A 6,860-nucleotide genomic window follows, 5' to 3' on the forward strand; every position below is an offset into this window, starting at 1 on the left:
AAAGTACTTTTAGGTTAGATCTTTGTAGCAGTTTTATTCATGATTATCGAAACTTGGAAGCAGTCAAATCATCCTTCAATAGTTGAATGGATAGTGGAATATTATTCAGTACTAAAAAAGTAAGAGCTATCAAGCCATAAAAAGACATGGGGGAAACATAAATGTATATTACTAGATGCAAGAAACCAAAATGAACAGGCTACATGCAGTGTGATTCCAAATACATGACATTCTGGAAAAGGTAAAACCTTGGAGACAGTAAAAAGTCAATGGCTGTAGGAATCAAGATATACATAGGGATGAATAGGTAGAGCACAGAGGATTTTTAGGACAGATGATACTAAAATGGTGTTTACATGTCAGTATACATTTGTCAAAATTCAGAGAATGTGCAAGACCAAGAGTAAACTGTGGACTTTGAGTGATAAAGATGTGTCAATGCAAATCAATTGATTGTACAAAATGTACCATTCTGGTGCAGGATGTTGATAGTGGGGGAGTCTGTGTAAATGTGGGAGTGGGAGTATATGAGAACTCTCTGCACTTTCCCTCAATTTTGTTGTGAAGCTAAAACTGTTATAGAAAATAAAGTCTATTTTAAAAATTAAATGAGAAAATATAAGTAAAGCACCTTATATATAGTGAAGGACTTAATTAATATATTAGAGCTCATACGTAGAGCTTTCTATACGCAAGGAGATGACCCATATGACCTCTTGGTCTGATCTCAACTGATTTTTCCTTAAAATAAATATCTGGAGTGAACTTGCTGGGTCAAGTGTGTGAAAGTTGAAAATATTTTGTCAAATACTCACCAAAAATTTGCATAAACTTACACTTCCACAAATAACACGCCTATCTCCCCACATCTTCACCAACACATAGAAACTTCACTGACTCTAACATTTGCTAAACCACTTGTAGTTTTCAAAGTAGCATAAAATAGAAGGATAGAGAAATCATGCTGTCTATTCTTTTTCTGATCAGTAATATCTGTGAGTTTTCCTAATATAGCATTTTTTTTTTTTTGGCCTAGCACAGACAGGGTACTTTATTGATGGTACAGGACAAGGTAGGGTTCCCAAGGCCCCTCCCTCTTCAGGGGTTCTGCATGGAAACTGTGAGAAGGGGAGATTCTCAGTGTGGTGGGTGACTGAGTGTAGCAGAGACTCAGCAGCACCTGAGGGCCTCTCTTTTCCTCTCATGCTTTCACTGGGGCTGGTGGTCCAGAGGTCTTACTCCTTGGAGGCCGTCTGGGCCATGAGGTTCACCACTCTGTTACTATAACCAAATTCATTGTCATACCAGAAAATGAGCTTGAGAAAGTGGTCATTGAGGGCACTGCTAGTCCCAGGATCAAAGGTGGAAGAGTGGGTGTCAATGGTTAAGCTGGAGGAGACAACCTAGTACTCAGTGAAGCACATGATGCCCTTGAGGAGACCCTCTGATGCTGCTTCACCACCTTCTTGATGTTATATTTGGCAGGTTTTTCCAGATGGCAGGTTACGTCCATGACCAACATGTTGGTGGTGGGTACACGGAAGGCCATGCCAGTGAGCTTCCTGTTCAGCCCATGGATCTCATTGCCCACAGCCTTGACAGTGCCAGTAGATGTAAGGATGATGTTCTGGAGAGCTCTGTAGTGATGATGCCACAGTTTCATGAAGGGGCATCCACAGTCTTCTCTGTAGCAGTGATAGTGTTGACTGTGGTCACAAATCCTTCCAATATACCAAAATTGTCATGAATGATCTTGGCTAGAGGTGCTATACAGTTGGTGGTACAGGAGGCATTGCTGATGTTCTTGAGGCTGTTTTCATACTTCTCATGGTTCTCACCCATTACAAACATGGAGGTATCAGCAGATGGGGCAGAGATGATGACCCTTTTAGCTCAACCCTGCAAGTGATCCCCAGCCTTCTCTGTAGCAGTGAAGACACTGATGGACTCTATGATGTACTCAGTTCCAGAATCACCCTATTTGATTTTGGTGGGATCTAGCTTTTGGATGATGGTGGTAGGATTTCCATTGATGACAAGCTTCCTGTTCTCAGCCTTGATGGTCCCGTGGAATTTGTCATAGGTGGACTCATACTGGAACATGTAGACCATGTAGTTGAGCTCTATGAAGGGGTCATTGATGGTAACAATATTCACTTTACCAGAGTTATAAGTAGCCCTGGTGACCTAGCACCTGAATAAAGCCAAATCCATTGACTTATGCCTTCGTTTTCATCATGGTGCCTCAGGGATGTGGCTGGCTCTGCATAAAAAGATGACGCTGTCTGTCAAATGGGAGAAGCAGAAAGCTACAGCATGTTATTTAACCCATAATTATCATACTGAGAAATTCTTCACATGCTCAGATGCCAATAGGTGGTGACTCAGATGAGCATCACTTGACATAGCATGCTGACTTTCCCTGAGCATGTGGACAATTCAGTTGTCTCATTATCGCTTGGTTAAAAGACTATGCTTTTCCCCTTTGAATTTAGTATTGTTAAAATCAATTGGCCATATGAATCCAGGCCATTAACACAGACATGCGCAAAAATTCTCTCATAATAAATTATAGGCTTAAATGTAAAGGCTAAATTATACACCTCTTAGAAGAACACATAGATTAGCATATTCATGATCTTGAATTAGGCAAAACTCAACTTTTCCTGGTTAAAAAAAGAGTTTAAAATGAGACATGATCAAAACTAAAAATGTTGCACTTAAAGACATCAATAAGAAAATGAAACGATGAGCCACAGACTGAGAAAAAAATATTGAATCATATGTTTGATAAAGGCCTTATATCCAAGATAAAACATACACTTACATCTGAACAATGAAAAGATAAATAACCTAATTTTATAAATGGGCAAAATATATAAATTGCCATTTCACCAAAAAGATGTAGGAATGGCCAATAAAGTACATGAAAAGATAGCATCATCAGTGAGCAGGGAAATGCAAATCGAAACTACAATGAGACACCACTTCTTACCAGCTAGAATGCTATAATATAAAAGAAGGACAGAAACAACTGGAGGAAGTGAAAAAACAATGATGTAGAAAAATGAAACTACTCATGCCTTGTTGATGGGATGTGCAGACATGTTGAAAACCAGTTTGGCAGTTTCTTAAAAACTTTGAAGATACATTTACCATATGACCTAGCACTTTCACTCCTAGTTGTTCACCCAAAAGAAATAAAAACCTATGTCCACACAACAAATGAATGTGAATATTCATAGCAGCTTTATCTATAATAGTTCATAAAGTGGAAACATATCAAATATCAATCAACAGGTGAATGAACAAACAAATGGGAGCTATCAATACAATTTAATAGGATTCGACACCTAAAAGGAATGAAATATTGATATGTGCTACAACATAGATAAACCACAAAAGTGTATTAAGTTAGGTGAAAGAAAACAGATACAAAAGAGCACATATTGCATGATTCCATTTATATGGTGTCCAGAAAAGGCAAATCTGTAGAGTCAGAAAGTCAATTACAGGTTGCCTTGAGTTGGGGATTGGGAATAAAAGGTGGCAACTGATAAGCATGAGGGATGTTTTAGGAATGATAGAAATGTTGCAAAACAGGATCATGGTGATGGTCACACGTGTCTAAAATTTTACTAAAAATAATTGAACTCTACACTTAAAAAAGGTGAATGTTACGATATGTCAATTATACCTTAGTAAAGCTGTTTATAAACAGAAAAGTTTAGTAGTGTGGGCCCCATCAGTCTTGCCTTTTGTTTAATTTCTCACTTTCTTTAGGGCTTATATTTATTGCTTCCACTCAGAGACTCCAAGAGACACTGGCTGAAATCTATCAGCCTCCAGAACGCTCAACAGCTGAGGGAATGACCGGCCCCACCCTTAAGGCGATGGGGGATACATAAGATGCATTCCAGCATCTGATACAGCAGACAAAGGCATGCGATGGACCTGGGTGATTTCAGATAGTGCTCCACAAGTCTCAGTAAGACCCAGGGCCTGTAGCTAGTTCCGATAGCTTCAAAGAACAAGCTGCTACATCTTGCAGCACAGGGCCAAACTTTTCTAGGCAAGTGGGTTTGAAGCATTGGTAGTCAGTTCCCAAGTAGCAGGTAAATGTCTACAACATGGGAGGAGGGCAAGACCCAGAGTGGGGTTTCAAACCAAATCATTTGTAGAGTATTATTTCCAGCAACTGCAAAAAGCATTCTGTTCACGTGCTTATGGCATTTTCACCAACATAGACTATTTGCTGCACCATAAAAAAAGTCTCAATATATATCCGAGGATCAAAATCATATGGAGTATATGCTATGGCCACAATAGTATTTAATTAGAAATCTGTAACAATAAGATATCTAGAGGGCTGGGCATGGTGGCTCATGCCTGTAATCCCAGCACTTTGGGAGACCGAGACAGGCGGATCACACGGTCTGGAGATCGAGACCATCCTGGCTAACATGGTGAAACCCCGTCTCTACTAAAAACAGAAAAATTAGCCGGGTGTGGTGGTGGGCACGTGTGGTCCCAGCTACTCGGGAGGCTGAGGCAGGAGAATGGGGTGAACCCAAGAGGTGGAGCTTGCAGTGAGCCGAGATATCGCTACTGCACTCCAGCCTGGGCGACAGAGCAAGACTCCGTCTCAATAAATAAAAAAATAAATGATATCTAGAAAGCCCCCAATCTTAGAAAACAAGCAACATACTCTAAATAACACTTTGGTGGTAGACGAACTCACAAGAAAAAGTTTAAAACATTGTTAACTGAGTGATGATGACCCAGCGCCTGAAAATGTGGGACTCAGCTGACATAGTGCTTAGAGAGAGACTGACAACTTTAAATGCCTGTAGTGGAAATGAGCAAAGGAGTAAAGTCAATTATCTATGCTTTCATCATAAGAACCCTGAAAAAGAAGAATAAAATAAACCCAAAGTTAATAACTGTAAGCCAATAATAAAGAAAATCATGAAATAAAAAATGAGCAAACAATAGAGACAATCAGTGGTCAAGTTTTCTGTACTCCATGAACAAAACGTCATTTCAGAATGATTTTCTATTTAAATACATATCCAGGACCACAGAAATCTTAAAAGAAAAAATTAGGAAACGATGGGAATAAAATAAGAATAAAAATCAGAAAGTAGTTGCCTACCAAGTAGGTTGGGTACAGTGCGAGGAATTAACAAAGAACTTCTTTCCAAGAAGAAAATGGCCTCTGTTTTTTTGGGGTGGTACTTACATGGGCATACATAACTGTCAAGTTTCACCGAACTGAACACTTGAGATCTGGGCAGTTTAATGAGTATAAATTACATTTTTTTTAAGTAAATAAAGTGTCTCGGGAGCTTATGGTGGGTAAATTCAGGCAGTTCTGATGCATAGGCTTCAGCAGCACTCACAACATGTTCAGCTCAGGAATTTGCTGAAAACGGTTTTGCAGTCAAAAATATGGGATACGTTGAAACATCTATGACAAGAGTCATTGGGGCAAACAACTACAAATCTCCACTCTTGTGGTACAGGCCATATTATTAAGCAGTTACCAATAGATAGCTTTCCTTCAATGATGTTCTTCATCTAGCAACCCAGAGGTCTTCAGGGAAAATGGCAATTGAGGTTTTGGATGTATTCAGTAGGAAAGAAAGTCACCTCACATAAAACTAAGTGATTGGAGACGTCACCATTGCAAATTTCTAAACTTTGCAAGACAGCAGCAACATTTCAAATGCCACTCAGGCAGGAAATAATGGGCTCATATGGATTTGCCTCCAAACATATTTACTGCACAAAGGCAAAGTTCACATCGCACTTGGAGATTTCTCCCAGTCTAGTTTAACTTCACAGATTGCAGATCCCAGACAGCTGGTATCAACTGACCAGTGTCCTGTTAAGGCTAAGCCTCAGACTCTTTACCACAGTCTTTTCCACAGACTCTTTATCACACACTTTACCACTTACTCCTTTTGAAGAGTAACCTTAGGATTGGATTTCTCTTCCTGTTCCTGGGAAGAATTAGAGATGTAACCTAAAGGTCACTATTCTTCTGGGAAAAAGAATGCTTGAGGAGGTGGGAGCAATGAGTATGTGGCAGTTCAGAGTGATAAGGGGCGAGCCAGGAGCCACAGAGCATAAAGCCCCAGGGCTGCTTTAGGGGATGAAGTGACCGGCACCCCAACTCTTCTGTCCAGCTTTTAACCATTTAACTAATGGTTAGAGCTTTTTCATTTTCTTTCAGCTACTCTTGGCAGTGGTGGGGACATGGAATTTTTGCGAAAAATTGGGTGGAGGAAAACAAGGCATCTGTGCAAGTCTATAACCATTTTACCTCTGTTTTTAGTCCTCTCCGTGGTCACCCTAGAATCAGATCTGCTCTCCAGCATCTTCTGTTTCCTGGTAAGGGTTTCCTGCAATCTTGGATTGGCCATGACGGGCTGGAGCTGCCTTGTGACAGGAGCAGGAGGGTTTCTGGGTCAGAGGATCGTCCGCCTCTTGGTGGAGGAGAAGGAGCTGAAGGAGATCAGGGTCTTGGACAAGGCCTTCAGACCAGGACTGAGGGAAGAATTTTCTAGTAAGTAAACTTGAGTCATGTGTGTGTGGCTCCATTTTAAACCCTGCATGGGTGTGGGAGGGTGGAGCTTTTCTGGCAAGTAGTGGAAAGTTGTAGCCAAATCTAAGCCAATCCCACATCCAAAGTCATCAGAAAAGAAAATTAAATAGTATAAAATGGCATAGTGTGAAAGATACTGGACAGGCTGTCCAGAGACTGGATTCTGGCCCTGACCCGGAACTTGAGAGGCAGCCACCTCAGCCTCCAGGTCCCTTTTCTCTCTTTTTTTTTTTTTTTTTTTTTTTTTTTT

The 6,860-nt window shown here is 40.4% G+C and overlaps 1 pseudogene; it reads right to left on the bottom strand.

Moving 5' to 3' along the window:
- Positions 1-1,235: 1,235 nt before the first annotated feature.
- On the bottom strand, positions 1,236-2,212 carry LOC108528162 (glyceraldehyde-3-phosphate dehydrogenase pseudogene; annotated as a pseudogene).
- Positions 2,213-6,860: the final 4,648 nt, after the last annotated feature.

Source organism: Rhinopithecus bieti, unplaced genomic scaffold, assembly GCF_001698545.2.
Source record: "Rhinopithecus bieti isolate Rb0 unplaced genomic scaffold, ASM169854v2 scaffold_3040, whole genome shotgun sequence".
NCBI lineage: Eukaryota > Metazoa > Chordata > Mammalia > Primates > Cercopithecidae > Rhinopithecus > Rhinopithecus bieti.